This window comes from Phocoena phocoena, chromosome 13 (genome assembly GCF_963924675.1).
Source record: "Phocoena phocoena chromosome 13, mPhoPho1.1, whole genome shotgun sequence".
NCBI classification, from domain to species: Eukaryota; Metazoa; Chordata; class Mammalia; order Artiodactyla; family Phocoenidae; genus Phocoena; species Phocoena phocoena.
The window spans coordinates 70,327,374-70,345,273 of NC_089231.1; the positions used below are offsets into that span (position 1 = coordinate 70,327,374).

Genomic DNA, 17,900 nt, shown 5'->3' on the forward strand with positions numbered 1-17,900 from the left:
CCCATGGTCCTGGACAAAATTTAGGCGCAGAGTGGTGGAGCCACTCCCACCTGTGGGGAAGCCCAGAGTTCCATGGCTGCTAGTGGAAGAGCCGAGATCAAGACCAGGCCTGACTGGCTTCAAAATAGGTAGTGAGCTCCCCGTTGCTGGAGGTATCCAAGAGTCTTCATAATCACATAGCAAGAAGGTAGTAGAAGGAACTGAGGAAAAGGGAAATTCCAAGACCAAAGCCACATGAAGAGGCTCTCTCTACAATAGGGCTTCTCCACTCCAGGACCACTGACATTTTGGACTGGATAATTCTTTGGGTGGGGCAAGTGGGCTGTCTTGTGCATTGAAGGATGTTGCGCAGCATCCCTGGCCTCTACTCCCCAGATGCCAGTAACAAACCCCTAGTTGTGGCAACCAAAAATGTCTCTAGATAGTGCCATGTGTCCCCCAGGAGAAGGGGACGGGCACAAAATTTCCCTTGTTTGAGAAACTCTGCTCTGCAAGAATTTCTGGAAAAGTCAGTAGACAGCCAAGAAAACCAACGCTGACAAGGAAGTGCAGTTTTACACCCAGCAGCGCCTTCGTAGGAGACAGCTGTGCACTGCAGCAGCCCTTATATCATGGCAGAAATGCTGTATATCTGCTCCCAGTATCAGCATCCCAGAGCGGCAGGAGGAATATCTGTTCATGTGTAGAAAATACAGAGGGAGAGAGAGATGGAAGGAAGAGAGAGGGAGGGAGAAGGAGAGTGGGGAGGGAAGGGGGAAGGAAGGAAGGAGGAAAGGAAGGAAGGAAGGAGGAAGGAAAAAGGAAAAATCCCATGACCCAAAAACCTGACATCTGAATATAGGCGTTATTTGACCTAATGTAACAAATTTGTGCCATCAGTACCAGACCAGCCCCCTCCAACTCTGAGCTGCTACAATGGGACCTTGGTAAGGCTGGACATATTGAAGAGTCTGTGCACGATAGACCTGGAAGGACCCGTGGAAAGCGGCGATCTGGGAGCTAATCCTGGCGTGTGTTTTGCAGGGTCGGGGGTGTTGGCCGGGGGCATCCTCCTTTTTCACCACCCCCATCCCCTCGCTACACTTCTCCCCCAACTATCTGCCCCAGAGGCTGACGCGTATGGACTGCAGTGGACTGTCTTGCCTTCTGCCTTCTGGTTGGTCTCTGCCGGAAGGAAATGAGAAGTGGGTGGTGGAAGGGGGAATGGAGGTCAGGGTACTTATCCCCTCTGCTCCTACCTGCCAGGGTCTCTGAGAGGTGGCTGCATCCCTTCACTGAGAATCTCAGCCCCTGCCTGGAGACCACGTAACCCTTATCCCTCCCTGGTCACATCTTCTGGTCTAGGAATGATGCTCTGTAACTAGACCCCAGAGACTGTGCTATCCTGTGTGGTTTCCCTATACCCTGCCTACACCTTTGTAAGCAATTCCTTTATTAAACTCTCCTTGAATTATCCCGATTTGTGTGTGCTGTGTGTTTCCTGCTGGGGACTAACTGATGAACCATGTGATTCTTTGTTCAAACAAAATCATATGCAAAAACCCAGTAGATAAAACAGACCAAGGCAGGGCTCCTCCATCCATGCAACCTGCATCTGTCTGGTGTCCGTCCTCTGCCAGATGCCGCATGCTGGGGGCTAAAGAAGCACTGGGGAGGGAGAGAAACAGGGCTCTGCCAGCTGGAGGGTAGAGTCTTACAGGTGGCAGAGGTGGGGCCAGTGGCCTGAGCTCCTTGGACCCATGTAAACACCTGCCATCTGGTTCCATCTGTCCCACCCTTATTTTTCAGATGCGGAAATTGAGGCCCAGAGAGGGAAAGGGACTTGCCCAATATTTAAGACAGTCCAACCTTCTGGAAGTTGATTCTGCAATTGGATTCCTGCCTTCTTTGTTTCTAGGCATGGCTAATATTTAGTGAGCTGTTACTGGGTGCTGGACCCTTGGCTACATAGATCCCATCACTGAATCCCCTAACAGCTGTGAGGTGGGAACAATTGTTACCCCTACTTGATAAATAAGGCTTGGAGAGACGGAAAATCCTGCCCAAAATCACACAGCAAGAGCCAGAGCTGGGACGGGAACCCGGGATGTGTAGCACTGAATCCAGCACCTCTCCTCCTCTCCCCTTCTCCCCACTCTCCCCCTGCTTCAGAGAAGATGGGGCCATGAAAAATGTCACCCTTCAGAGAAGTGTCTTAGTGCATGGTTCTTCATCATCCTCTGACCATAAGGAAAATCCTCTGTGGCCAGATCGTCCACCTGAGACAGAACAAGGAGAGCAGTGCAGGGGGTGGGCACAAGCCTCTCGGATCTGCCAGGTTTGGGCCCCAATTTCAAAACATTTTTGGCTGGAATGAAAACAATGCAGAAGCCAAGGTCAGTCTAGTTCCTGAGAAGGGCTCAGAATTGACAGGAGAGTCTCTCAAAGTGGCCCCCACACACACCCCCAGCCTGAAACCCCACCATTGAATTGTTTTTGTACAGAGGATAACACACGCTCCTCAGTGGAAAACAGAGAATGTGTGTAAATTACCTGGATGTAGGGACACGTCAAGGGTGAGGAATAAAGGGACCAACATTTCTTGAGCATCTACTATGGGCCTTCAATTAGGAGGACTCAGTCAATATTAGTTTAATATCACATAAATCGTATCACTTATTCCTCACAACAGGGCCGTGAGGTGGGCGTAACTAACTTTATATTTACAAATAAGGGAACCAAGGCTCAGAGAGGGTAAATGACTTGCTCAAGGTCACACAGCCAATGGGTCACAGGGCCAGGTTGGATCTCTGCCCTAATGCCTAACCTGTCTTACTTTCCATCACACCTACTAACACCTAAGGTTGGGGAACCTACTCTAAGCCTAGGGGGAAATGTCCAAAGAGGTAGAAACAGAAAGTGGAGACATTTGAAGGACAGTCCCAATTTTGAGAGGCTTTATGACATGAATTAGCTGTGTGATCTTCCCCGAGCTGGTCCTCAGTTTCTTTTCAAGAAGAAAGTGCTGAACTTGACCACCATCCCCCCCTTAATTTCCTCCTAGCTCTGACGTTCTGCACACCGCCAATTCACTGATGGAATTCAAGACTAGTTTATCCAAACCCACTCTGGTCGATCGGCAGTTTTCAACCTAACTGAATATTGTTGACAAGGACCACTTTAAGGAGGAAAGGAAGGTATACGTAATGGGCAGAAAGAGGCGGCACCCTCTGCCCATCTCACCTGTCCTTCATCTGTGCCCCAGAGCAAAGGCACTGGGGTTGGGGGAGGTCTTTTCCCTCAGGATGAAGACATGGGAAAACCAGCAAGACGAATACCCCTCGCAGACTATGATTTGGACCAGCTGTTGCTGGGCTCCGTTTCCAGTTACTTATTCCGTGGAGGGTGGAAGAGGGGGACGAGCATCATTAGGGCTAAGCTGGGTCCCAGAGATGGAGCTTGAAGTCCTCCTGTGGTGACCAGCCCCTACCCAAGTTGAGATCTCAGAACTCCCACCCTGCCCCCGCTCCTTGCACACGTGGCCAGCTCGCCCTGAGGCTGTTAGAAGCAGAGGCTTACCTCTCTGAACAGATCAATTCTAGATAAGACCCCTCTGATGGTCTAATTTTCCTCGGCTCACTGTTCTATGTTATGTAAGGAGACCGATTGGTGTTTCTGAAGAGTTAACACATTCCTCCAGCGAGGTCTCAATGGTGAGTACAACGTTATCCCTCCTTCTACACTTGTAACCAAAACATCCTCACTATCCAAGCTCAAACGTGATCAGTGTAACTTGGATGCCTCATATTCTGAGAGTGTCATCAAACAGTGCTTTGTGGGAAATTCCCCGCATGCAGGCTGTTTGTGAGAGAATCACAAAAGGACATTTAAAAAAATGAACCTCCAGTATGGTATGAGTCTACAACATCCAGGAAAGGATAATCAGTGGGACAAAGCTATACAAAGAAAAAAGAAATTTGATCTGACCTTTAAACTGTAGGTAGGATTTGGTAGATAAGTGAAAGAAGGGAGGACATGCCCAGAGGGGAAACAGAGAGCAAAGGTGTGAAGGTAGGAGTGAGTTGGTGTTGTGGCAGAATAGTAAGGAAGAGGAACCAGGCCCAGGGAGAAAGGAGATGGCCCCAGGAGTAAAGGGAAACACGTTGGAATGATGGAATGGGGCTAGATTACTAAAACCCTTGAAAGGCAGGCGGGTGAAGTTTCTATTTATTTGACATAGTAGATGCTAAGGGGCCTCAGCAGATGTTTAAGCAGGGGAGTAATACAAAATACCATCAGTCCTTATTATTCATGGATTCTGTATTTGCAAATTCGCCTACTTGCTAAAATATACTTGTAACCCCCAAATCAGGGGAGTAATACAAAATACCATCAATCCTTATTATTCATGGATTCTGTATTTGCAAATTCGCCTACTTGCTAAAATATACTTGTAACCCCCAAATACCCCCAAATCAATTTCCACAGTCATTTGTGGCCATGTGTAGAGCAGCAAGAACTTTAAGTCACCCGTTGTGAACATCCCCAGCTTGGGCTGAGCAAGGTGGCGCTCTGCCTTCCTGTTTCAGTTCTCATGCTGTGAACAGGTGTCCTTTTGTGGTCTAAATGGTGCCACATTTTTTGCATTTGTAGGCTTTTCGTTGGTGATTTTGTTGCTTTTGTTTCTTTGTTCATTTCATTTTGCTGTTTAGCTAACTGGTGTTCCTAAGTGTAAGAAGGCTGCGATGTACCTTATGGAGAAAATACATGTGTTGGAGAACCTTTATTCAGGCAGGAGCTGTAGTGCTATTGGCTGTGAGTTCAATGTTAATGAATCAACAATATATATTAACTCAGGTGTCTTTAAACAGAAATACACATAAAACAAATTTATGTATTGATCAGTTGATAAAAATGTCGTGACGAGAGGCTTTCAGGAACCTAACCCTGTATGTCCCCTAGGAGCAATGGTTCGATATTCACCAGTTCAGTGTTTGAGACTACTTTATAAAACTTAACTAGCTTGAATAACAAGAATCAACTGTAGCAGTGTTTGGGAACTGGATGGAGGCCACAAGACCATGAAGAGGAAACATCTCTTGAGAGCACGTGCACTAGAGCCAGTGCCTGGGTTTGCATCCCTGCTCTGCCACTTGTTAGCTGTGTGGCCTTGGGCAAGTCGCTTAGCTTCTCTGTGCCATGGTTTCTCATCTTTAAAACTTTGTTATGGGGTGGCTAGGAGAATCTCAAGGTGTCAATATTTGTAAAGTATTTAGAACACTACCTGGGACATCATGAACACTCTTTGCATCTTTCGTGTTTGTTAAATAAATGAAGAAAGGAACAAAAGAAAGAGAAACCAACTTATTTCACAGGCGAGGAAACTGAGTTGGGGATAGGAAGAACTTGCCACACCTGGATTATTAGCAGAGCTGCTGGGGTCTTTCCAGCGGGCGTGGGATGAGGCTGGCACCGGAGAACCCGTTCCCAGACTGTTGTGATGACACTCTGATGCAGAGACGCAAGGGGGAGGTGGCCGCAGCAGGCACAAGAGCAAACCCACAGTGTGACCCAGGGACCCACCAAGTCCCCATCATGGGAGCCACTCCCCATCATCCCTCCGCCCACAAACCCCCACGTGCCACTTCAGGCCACAGGCCAGATGGATTCTAGAGCGCTCTAAAGGTACACCTCTCCATCTCGCCCTTTAAGAATTACTGGGGATCTCCAGGCTGTGCCGCAGAGGAGCAAGAAATACTACCAAGCTCGGCCAGAAACCTTATGAGAAACCGAACATGGCCAGACAGAAGCTTAACAAGAAATACTGGCCCGGGCTCCTGAGAAGAACAGCGGGCCTCGGCGGCCGAGCAGGTGGCCTGCCATCTCCCCCCCTTCCCCCTCCCCCCCTCCCCGCCGGCGAATCGATTGTGCGCAAGGCTACCTAGTGCTGGGGAAGTAGATAAAGGCAAGATATACGACAGGAGGGGCCCAGGGCTGATGAAAGGGGAAGAGAAGGCAGCTTAAATCAAGGGGCAAGTGCTGCGAGAGAGGGGAGATAACAGGATTTGTGTTTATTGTTAGCAAGGAGAATCGGCTGAGGTGCTGGGGCTGTGAGATGGGTGCGCACTCGGAGAGGAGGGCGGGGAGGGGCCAGAGGGAGAGTGCCTGGTGCTCCCAGTGAATCACGGAAGCTCTGGGGCGCAGGCAGGGAACCGAGCCAGAAACAAGTGCCTGAAAGGGCAAAATCCCTCCTGGTCCATTTGGTTTTGTCCATAACTGCCCTTCACCTTCTGCCCTTTGTTCCCACACTTTCCTGCGCATCACAGAGCACTCTAAAAGATGTCCACACCCGCCACCGCCTCCCACCATGGGCTCCATCAGGATAGAATTCAAAGCCCACGATGGAGCCATACACACAACGGCAAATGCTTACTGGGAACTTCCTCTGTGCCTGTGGCTGAGCGAAGAGCCTCCTGTGTCTTATTCCAGCCAACATTCACTCCAGGACTGAGGCCCTGGGGTTGTTCCCATTGTACAGAGGAGGAAACTGAGGCTCACAGAGGCTAAGGAACTGACCCAACACCGTAGAGTGGCACTGGAATTCCAGCCCAGGCAGTCTGGCTCCAGAGGCCACCTGGATTCTAGACTGACTTGGTTGCCATCCTTATTAGCCACATCTAAAGGGAGATTGTGGGGCTGCATCACATCCTCTCGGTGTCTCTGTGGCAGACAGTTCCATGCACACTGGCCGTATCCCATCTCAAGGACAAGCCAGGGAATCGCTCCACTGTTTTGCCAATGGGTCTTCCCCAAACTGCAGAAAGAGCTCAGTTCTCCAGCAGGTGCAGCCAGGAAGTAGGGGGAGTTCCCCCTCCACTGGTGGGGGTGGGGCGGGAGTGGACAGGAGTTGGGGGGTGAATGCTGCCCCAGTCCCTCAGAGGGACATTTCTGAGGCATTCTCAGCACAGCTCTTCAGAGGGTGTCTCACAGGGCGGAGCCCTGTTGTCCAGAGAGACACCGGCTCCCTACAGCCCGCCATGCTGGCTTCTCCTCCTTCCCACGTCCCCACCCCCTCGCTCCTGCTTCCTGCACCTCCTTCCAACTAGACCTCAGCATCCAAACCCTCATCTTGGGCTCTGCTTTGTGCAGGGAACCCAGACTGAGACAGGACTCCATCTACCTTCAATACACGACAATACAACAGCAGGACTGGCTAAGCCAAGACATAGGTTGAGGAAGTATATAAGGAAGGGTATTCCCCTTATTCTCTTATTCTTCCGCAGCCCAGAATATAAGAACCTTGGCCAATACCTTTTCCCCACCCAGAGAAGTGCTGGGGGAAATACTTCTTTCTTTCTTTTCACTCTTGACTTTTTGCCCAACCTGCTGGTGACAGCTTGGCTTCCGAGAGCCACAATGTCTAATGGGTGGCACTGCCCATCGTCCAAAGCAAGAAACCACTCCCATGGTCAACGGGTCACTTTTGCTCATTTGGGCAGCCTGGGCCACAGCTCCGGGGGCTCACCCTGACTTCCTGGTGTCCATGTAGGAAGCCCCCTAAGGGGCATCTTCATGGGCCGAGGCCTGGCATCCCCAGCTTCTCAGCTGGGACACAGTGATAAATCCCGTGTAGGGGTGAGTGGTGGGAATGAACCCTCTGAAGTGTAAAGAAAGAAATTTAAAACAGGAAAGAGGGTTTTCCTAGCCTGGGAACTCCTGCAGTTTCCATCAAGGCCCCAGACGGCTACATCATAGATCTTGTGACTCATGGTGACAACGGTCAGCTCTCATGGTTGGGACAATAGACAGGGCTCTGAGCTGAGGCTGAATCCTCCTCCCCAGAGCCCTTCTGCCCCTTGGCCTCCCTCTGCCCACTGTCAATGCCTCCCTGCTCCCCCATTCTGCCCAGGAAGGTGACCTCAGTCTGCACTTGGCCACTGTGGTGTCTGCACCAAGCGGGGAAGTACACGGAAGGGCAGGTTCTTGGTCCAATGGGGACAGTTGCCCACACACAGCTGCAGGCCCCCTGTGCCCTTGGGCCTCCAAACAATTTATCAGACACTTCAGCTTAGCTTTCACCACTGTGCATCCATCCAGTTATTGCACGCACATGCATGTTCCCTACTAAGTCCTCCCAGAAGGAGACGAAAGAAAAGGCTCTCCTCCCCTGCAATGACCAAGGCACAGATCTCTTCCTGCATTAGAAAACAAAGTTCAGAGAGCCAGATTCGAGAAGATGTGAAATTGAGGACCATCTTAGGAACACACGATCTCGTTATTCAGTGCCACGTGGAGGCTCGTACAAGTTGTTAACATTTATAACTATTAACAACTTGTCTTGAAAGTACACAGAGAGCAAAAGGGTCTTGAAAAATTCTTCAGACTTTAGAAATGGTTGCCACATCCTGTAAAAATAACTTCCCAAGAAAATCACGGCATTTGGACTGATGATCTTACCTGATGGTGGACTGCCCTTGGAATGATACTGCAATGCACATCTCTGTGTTCCCGACAGAAAAACAAACCAGAGGTGGGTCATTGGTGTTTTTCTCTTCTCCCTCCAGATTGATGGAGGGGAAGGTCTGTGACTCCCATAGATTCTTTTTCTCCAACAAAAAGATGAGGAGTCTAGTTCTGTAAAGAAATGATTTTGATTTGGTGATTAGGGAAAGTAATGTCTTGAAAAGGTGGCAAAAATGCTGAAGAGCTGAGACCCAGGGTTAAGAAGTCCAGCCGTTAAGAGCAGGAAGCAGAGCATTCTAGGCAGAGGAGATATCACATGCAAAGGCCCTGGGCAGGAGTGAGTTTGGCGTATTTGAGACACCCAAGGGAGTCAGTAGAACTGGAACAGAGAGGAAGTAGGTGGAGAGTACTCTCCACCCAAGGGTCTGTGGAGTGTGTATTTTAGTCTTCTGGTGATGAGAGCCAATAAAACTTTTCAAGCAGGGGAATGAGCTTTCGAAAAGCTGGAAGATCAGGATTTAAGATCTGTCACTGTTGGTGCTAACGTCTCCTTCTGCGCTCAGTGGATGTGTAACTGCAAAGCTTTGACCCCATCACCAGATTGTAGCTTAGCACAGATGAATTTGCTTTTAAACTTCTCATAAAATCGCCTGTACTCTGTAAATAATCTGATTCCCTTGGTCCAACAGACTCAGAAAGAAAAAAATGTTTAAAGCCAAACAAAAAATTTTGTTTTACTTGCTCACACCCGAGAGACAGAGTTCAGCACTAAACTTCCTGGTCTGAGCCTGAGAGGCATGCCGTCTGCGGCAAGCACAGAGTGGGAAAAAGAGGAAAGGTGTTCAGAGTTGGCTCTCTACAGGGGACTTCACTGTTTGCTGAAACTGTCAAAGAAATCACCCGTACTTGGCAACTGTAATGCTGTTTGGGTAATGCCTGACACTCTGGGGGCCTGTGTTCCCCCATCCTCCGAAGTCCAGTTTGCCCTTACAGGCCCAGCTAAATGGATAACATGAAAAAGCCCAATGACATCAAGTGTTGGCAGGGATGTGGAGGAACTGGAGTGCTCATTTATTATGGCTGGGAATAAAAAATGCTATAGTCACTTGGAAACCATTGAGCAAGTTCTTAAAAAGTTAAATATATACTTGTCATGTGACCAATTAATCCCACTCCAAGAAATTTATCTAAAAGAAATGAAAACATAGATTCTCAAAAAAGTCTTGTGCAAGAACGTTCATAGCAGCTTGTATTCATGATAGGCAAAACCCGGAGATACCTCAGGTACCTGTCCATCCACAGGAGAATAAACAAACATACTATGAGATATTCATATTCTACTGCAATAGAAGAGAAATGAGCTATTGACACATGCTACAGCATGGATACATCTCAGAAACATTCTGCTGAGTGAGGGAAGCCAAATGCGAAAGGGCACTTACTGTATGATTCCATTTACAGGTGCTAGAATAGAAAAAACTAACCTATAGTGACAGAAATCAAATAAGGGGTTGCTTCTGGGGATGGAGGGATTGCCTGAGACAGGCACAAGGGAATTTTCTGGGGTGGCGGACATGCTCTCTCTCGATGGGTATGTGGGTTACACAAGCGTACACCTCTATCAAATTGATCTAACTATATGCTTAAAGACCAAGATTTCACTAAATGTAAAATACATCTCATTTTTAAAGATGTAAAGATAAATAAAATTCACTTATTTTGGCAGTCTTCTCTACCTCCTCCAGACTAGAGTAGGGGTTCTTCTTGGCCTGGAAGCTCCCAGAAGCAGACCCAGAGATGAATATTTGCACGTAGGTGATTTATTTGGCAGGAGAGAAGAGAAGCGAGACAGGGAAGGGATATGTTATCAAGCAGGTTACCACCGCGGGCAACAGGGCCCAATCCTGTCACTCAAATGACACAGGGTGTCACCCAGAGGGGAGGGAGCTAGGTTATCTATACACCAGCTTCTATTAGTCATTGGTTGGGGCGTAATTCACCAGCTCTTTTAGCTGACCAGAGCATGGGTAGCGCAGGTCCAATGGTCGGAGAGAGCCTCTCCCCACCCCAGGGAAAGAAATGCAGGGCAAGGGACTATGGGCTGGGCTCCAACAGCGTCTGCTGCATGCCTCATCTTGTTTGCTCCCATAGCCTCCTGCGTGCATATTTATCCCACAGTAGTAGAAAGAATGATTAAAAGCTCAGGTGATGGAATGAGGCAGACTTGACCTCAAATTCCTGCTCTGTCACTTTCTACATGACAACTTGAACAAATGGTTGTTCTTCTATAAAACGGGGGTCTTGCATTGTTGAGGGGATTCAATGAGTTCTTCCCTGTTCCGTGCTCACCACAGCAACAAGCACATCACAGGACCTCCAATAAACACTACCAGCAATGAGCAGTATTGTTACTATCTCATTCACTCTGTTTGCCCCCAGAAGTCCGAAGTAATGTTTTTCCAATTTCTCTCTTCAATTATTTTTAAGATTTAATTGTTGAAAGAGAATACAGGTACACAGTTCAAAATCCAAAAGGTATTTAAGAATCAACTGTGAAAAGTCTCCCTCCTTTTACAGTAGCCACCCGGGGCCCTGCTCACAAGTAACCAAGATGATCAGCATGCTTGGGTATATTTCCCGAAGATATTTTCATACAGCATTCTAACATAGATTTTGGGCTTGCCTCTGTTTTTCTATGGCTGAATCCAGTGCAGGATGGAGTTTGATTTGGCATAACTAATATATGCATTTTTAGCTTTCTATTTTGAAATAATTTTATTTGTTTGTTTTTTTTTTTTTTTTTTTTTGGAAATATACATGAAGCTTCACTTTTGTTCGGGGTTCTTTACTTCCCATTCTGAAAAGTTACTTCTGAGGAACTGAAACCCCAGAAGGTAAGCACAACAAAAACATATTAAGCTTGGATTTTTGGTTTTTTTTTGAAAATGATGATTCAAAGGCAGACTTGTAGACTTGTATCTCTTCAGGAGATAGAAGGCAAATGCAGCCCCTGAAAGGAATTGTTCTAATTATTGCCTAAAAAAGTAAAGTTAGGGCTTCCCTTGTGGCGCAGTGGTTGAGAGTCCGCCTGCCGATGCAGGGGACGCGGGTTCGTGCCCCGGTCCGGGAAGATCCCACATGCCGCAGAGCGGCTGGGCCCGTGGGCTATGGCCGCTGAGCCTGGGCGTCCAGAGCCTGTGCTCCGCGACGGGGGAGGCCACGGCAGTGAAAGGCCTGCGTATCGCAAAAAAAAAAAAAAAAAAAAAAGTAAAGTTATACAACTACATTCAAGGACATAAGACAAACCACTACTTTAAAACTAGAATGGCTGAACAGTTAGGTGAAAAACATAGCTGAAATAGGAAAGGGAAATGGACTTAAGAATAATTTGAATTGAGACAATAATCCATCAGTCCTAGATGCTTCTGTTAACTGAATATCTTTTATTTTATTTTATTTTATTTTTTTTGCAGTACGCGGGCCTCTCACTGTTGTGGCCTCTCCCGTTGCGGAGCACAGGCTCTGGACGCGCAGGCTCAGCGGCCATGGCTCATGGGCCCAGCCACTCCGCGGCACGTGGGATCTTCCCGGACCGGGGCACGAACCCGTGTCCCCTGCATCGGCAGGCAGACTCTCAACCACTGCGCCACCAGGGAAGCCCTTAACTGAATATCTTGAATCACATTGTTTCCTTCTTCACCTTCCACAGTGTCTTCACTGAAATCTCAAAGCAGCATTCTCACAGAACTAAATAAAATTATCATTTTGTTAGGATTCAAAATTTCAATCCAGTAGCCATCAGGATCTTGATAAATGCCAGGCCTTTCATTTTACCATCATCAGGTTTCTTCACAAATTTGACTCCCAGTTCTTCACATCTTATACAAGCACTGTGAACATCAGGTACAGCAACTCCAATGTGACCAAGTCCCCGAGGGTCTGAATCGCCACTGTGGTAACTCTGCATCTCATCTTCTTCAGTGCCCCAGTTGTGTGTCAGTTCAAGCATAGCTTTTCTGGAGAATGGCCCATGCTAGTCTCTCATCTTTATCTTTTGGGATGTCATTTTTATCCTCATAAGCCAAGAAACAGAGTGAAAATTTCATAGTGGGAAAATCTAATTTTTGGAGTAGTGTCATTCCAAGAATTCTAGGATAAAAATCCAGTGACTACTTAGGATCCTTAATTCGCAGCATGGTCTGCTGCAAGAGAAGATCCTTGATGCTGGGGTCCGGGTAGGTGCAACAGACAAGGGCGGCCTCGTCGGTGAGTCTGCTGGACGTGGGCTGCAGCTCTGCCATGGCTGTACTGCTGTATCGCGGACAACGGTCCCCGGGAACGCAGCAGCCACCCACACTCTGCAGGCCGTGAAGCTCCCTTTTCAGAAATCACTTTAGGTTTATAGAAGAGCTGCAAAGATAAAACAGAGCGTTCTGGGGCTTCCCTGGTGGCGCAGTGGTTGAGAGTCCGCCTGCTGATGCAGGGGACACGGGTTCCCGCCCCGGTCCGGGAAGATCCCACATGCCGCAGAGCGGCTGGGTCCGTGAGCCATGGCCGCTGAGCCTGCGCGTCCGGAGCCTGTGCTCTGCAACGGGAGAGGCCACAACAGTGAGAGGCCCGCGTACCGCAAAAAGAAAAAACAAAAAAAACCAGAGTGTTCTGGTGTATCCTTCACCCAGCACCCCCCAGTGTTAATATCGTACATGACCATGGTACACTGATCAAAACTAAGAACCTGACATTGGTGCCATACTATTAATTATACTGCAGATTTTATTTGGATTTCACCTGGTTTTTCACTAAAGCAGATCCACCCCAAGAAAGCATGTTGCATTTAGTGGTCATGTCTCCTAACTCTCCTCCAGTCTGTGACAGTTTCTCACCTTCCCTTGTTTTTGTGATCTTAACACTTTTGAAGGATCCTATGCAGTTATTTTAAATTTAATGAATCTAGGGGGTTCCCTCGTGGCCTAGTGGTTAGGATTCAGCACTGTCATTGCCGTAGCCCAGGTTCGACCCCTGGTCGGGGAACTGAGATCCTGCAAGCCGCATGGCGTGGCCCAAAAAACAAAATTTAGTGAATCTACACGTCTTGGTGTCCCTGAAGGTCACCAGGACACCTTGATGCTCCACGTTTAGAGCTGCTGGTGCAGGGAGACGGCACTGAGGACTCACTACATTGCTGTCACGGACACGGGAAGGCTAGAAATTCAGATCTCCACCATCGATGTGTGACACTGGACAAGTAGCAGTCCCTCTCTGGGCTTCAGACTCCCCTTCATGACAATAAAGCAGTGAAACCATATTGGCATGTCTGAAATTGTGTAGTCAAAGCAGTCTACAGACTCTAAGACCTCTTAGAGATCCCAGTGTATGTTAGCATACTAGAGGCACTGAAAAATCCTGCAGTAAAGAGACCCGCTTTAACGTAGTTTCACCCCGAATTGGTGAAACTATGTATTTGACTGGAGGAGTAAAATGGTTCCCTTCCACCTTTTCACCTGCAGAGAAGACCCTCTGGGACATATGGACTTGGTGATACAAAAGACCCGTGAATGGAGCTTCAGTTTGTTAGGGATACAGGAGCAAGCACACTGCCCAGAAAAGCTTGACCGTGAAGCCAGAGCTGGGGGAAAGTTTGGAAGGAGGGACACAGAGGGTAAGGCTGAGCAAAGAAGAGAAGGCAGACTTCCCCTTGGCTTCCCATCCCTTCAGAGCCAGCCCAGACCCTGGGCATTGAAGGATCCACGTAGAGGCGTATATGGCGCCTCCTAGGAACGAAACTTGGAAACATCCATCAAAATTGGCAATGCCCTTGGCATTGAACTCAGTGATGACACGTCCCAATCCGTCCACACCTGAGAACAGAGGTGTTTGTGCAGGCTAATCTCTGCCTCATTGGTTGAGGCTGAAAAAGAAGGGAAAACTGTAAGTGTGTATGTATGCATGTGTGTGTGTACACCACGTATTACACAGCCCAACTCAAGAAGGATAGCGTGACCCTGGGAATGGTGTTTGTTTCCAGATGGAGGAACTGAGTAATCTGGAGACAGAAGTGGGAGAAACTGATTTTTCACTGGCTACCCCTCTGCACCTTGAGTTTTATACCTACGCTGTATCACTTATTTAGTGAATTAAAATAATAGTTTCTAAAAGAATGAACACATTTTGATTTATCCATACTGTGGAATGCCGTGCTATATGCAGTTGTTTAAAAAAAAAAGAAAGGAAAGAATGAGGAAACTGTTTATGTACTAAAATGGAAATATCTCCAAAATACACATATATAGTGTATCACTCTTGAGTAAAAAAGAGGGGTAAAGTAAGAATATAAATATACTCTGGATATATATATATGGAAAGATATAAAAAACTAAGAATCATAGTTATTCGTGGGGGAGGGGTTGCATAGACATGGGAGGGAGATTTCTCACTGTCTTCCTTCAAATATATTTATATATTTTACACATAAATACGTTTAATATATTTTATTATATATTTTAACAGTGGATATATTACTTCCTCAAAATTAAATAAATAAATGTGAACACAGGACGTCTATATGGACTGAGGTATAACGATTTTCCAGATACATTGTTAAATGAAAAAGAAGTGGGAACTCTGCTCAATATTATGTAACAACCTAAATGAGAAAAGAATTTGAAAAAGAATAGATACATGTATATGCATAATGGAATCATTTTGCTGTACACCTGAAACTAACACATTATTAATCCACCATACTCCAATATAAAATAAAAAGTAGAAAAAAAAAAGAATTACTTGGCAGATGGCTTGTTAGAAAATCAGATTTTGAGCCCACCCCCTGAGATGCTGATTCAGAGGGGCCTGCATTTTTTTTTTTTTTTTTTTGGAGCGGCATGTGGGATCTTCCCGGACCGGGGCATGAACCCGTGTCCCCTGCATCGACAGGCGGACTTCCAACCACTGCGCCACCAGGGAAGCCCGCACCTGCATTTTTAATGAGCCCACCCAGCCTCAGAGATTGAGAGGCAGTGGGGGAACCTCATTTTAAGACACAATGGCCTGGTTAGAAAAAAAATACACATGAGGAAACAAAAGTCAGAGCGCTGGGTACCGGGCTGGAAGCTGCTCCAGGGTCCAGCGGGACACGACACAAGCAAGGTCAGCTGAACCTGGGAGTCTTCGCGGAGCAGGTGACACTGGCACTGGGCAGGAATTTCCAAGGTGAGCCTGAAGAGCAGTTTGCCCCCATAAAGGGTTCCGTTTTCTCCACACCCCCTCCAGCATTTCACATACAAGTTTTTTGTTTGTTTGTTTTTTGTTTGTTTGTTTTGCGGTACACGGGCCTCTCACTGCTGTGGCCTCTCCCGTTGCGGAGCACAGGCTCCGGACGCGCAGGCTCAGCGACCATGGCTCATGGGTCCAGCCGCTCCGCGGCATGTGGGATCTTCCCGGACCGGGGCACGAACCCGTGTCCCCTGCATCGGCAGGTGGACTCTCAACCACTGCGCCACCAGGGAAGCCCACACATACAAGTTTTAAGAGTGTCATAGAGACAGGGGCTGGTGGTACCCACACCACACTCTGCACTGGTTACCCTAGAATGTGAGATTTGAGTGGGGCAAAAAGAGCTTTCACTTTCTATTATTTGAAACCTCTTTTAAACAACAAGCGTGCATTCTGTTATAATTAAGAGATAAGAAACAATAAAAAGAGATAAGTTAGTTGGGGGATGAGGGTGGGGGAAGCTCCATATGGACTACAGTGGAGGAGAAAGGAGCTGCATGCACGTGACCGTGCTTCAGAACTCGCGCCCATAAAGCAAGAAGACAGGACCCAGAGCAGCTGCAGCACATCCCACTGCTAAATCTGTCCACCTTCCTCCCTCCTGCAAGACACAGGTGACCAGACTCAGGAATTACATCCAGGATGTTCTAATTTGTGACCACAAACCCCAATCACTCAGGGTACCAGGAAACTCGGCCAGTGCCGCTGTTTATCAAGCATCTCAGACAGAGGAGGGTCAGGAGAGGGAGGAGACTTGAGGACTGCAGCCCTGGCCTCCAGGCCCAGAAGTGGGTTCACCCAGCAGGGTCTGAACCACTGATCTCCATGGAAGGATGTTGGGGGAAACGGTATTTCTCCAAGTACATTTGCAAAGGACTTTGGTTAACCGAGGGCTTTGAAACCATCCTCCGTGAGATCCTCCTCTCTGCAGCCCCCAATGAAGACCCTCAGTGGACAGACCAAGAAATGGGTTCTTGGAAAAGAAGGAAGAGACTTGCCAAGTTCACAGCTGGAAAGTAGAAGAGGCTGCATTCAAATTCCGGTCGTCCGCCCCAAAGCCGTGCCATTGACACCACATAGAAGCAGAGATGGGATCCACCAGACCACGGAGAACCCATTCATTTATTCAGCACAAACGGAACCAGTTATCTTGCACCTGCAATGTGCCAGGGCCTGACTCCAAGAGCACAAAGATTCCTTCGCTATTTAACATAATTTACTTAATGCCTAGTCTGCTCCAGGAACTGGGCAAGGCGCTGGGGCTACAAAGGAAGACAAACAGGCATGGTCCCTGCTCTCAGGACCTCTGCAAGGGGAGACAGTTGCTTATCCAATCATGAAAGCAATGACTAGTCTAGGAAGGAGGGATCCTCAGAGCTGATAATGAGAATTTGACCTAATCCCTGGAGAAGTGAAGCTTGTGCTGAAATCTGAAGGATGAGTGGGCATGATTAAGGGAGGAGGGAAAGGAAGGGCAACCAACCATTCAAAGAGAATGGCATGTGTCAAGGCCCTGTGGTAGGAAACATAAAGGACCCGAAGGCGACCCTTGTGGCTGGAACAGAGGGAAAGGGCCGTGCAAGGTCACACAGAAGAGGGGGACAATGCAAACCCATGCAGGGATCTGAGGTCAAAGTAAGGATTTGGTCTTCAAAGAGCTGGGAAGCGATGGGAAGTCTTCAAAGAGTTCTGAGCAGGAACTGACGTGATCAGTTCGTACCCTCAAGGTGGTGGGACATGCCAATGAGAGTAAGAGACATGTAACAGGCAATCACAACCAAATAGAGATATGGATGGTAGGGTAATCCAGGTAGCTGGGCGGTCGCCTGATGTAATCTGAGGGGTCAGAGGCTACTGGAGGAGGTGATGCCCTGAATGGGACATTTCTTAAATCTATCACAGAATCTGTTTTGAAAGTTTCAAACCAACTCCTTCTAACAGGGATACAGGCCCATTTCAGAGATGAGGCCCAAGTACTCCAGGTGACTTTGGCAAAGCCGCAGAGCTCCATGGTGGCAGACCAGAGACCAAAAGCCCTAGGGGGCTCCCAGGCTCTCCTGGCTGGATTAACTTCCTAATTTGTCCATAAGCCTCGGCAAAAGCCATGATGTCACTGAGACCTGACGCAGGCAGAATTCTGGGCTGACCCCAGGGTCTGAGTCTCTAACCCACAAGGTGGGAGGTGA

At 47.9% G+C, this 17,900-nt stretch overlaps 1 pseudogene; it reads right to left on the reverse strand.

The window, feature by feature from the left end:
- Positions 1–12,167: 12,167 nt before the first annotated feature.
- LOC136132625 (lactoylglutathione lyase pseudogene) lies at positions 12,168–12,743 on the reverse strand (annotated as a pseudogene).
- Between the last annotated feature and the right edge of the window lie 5,157 nt (positions 12,744–17,900).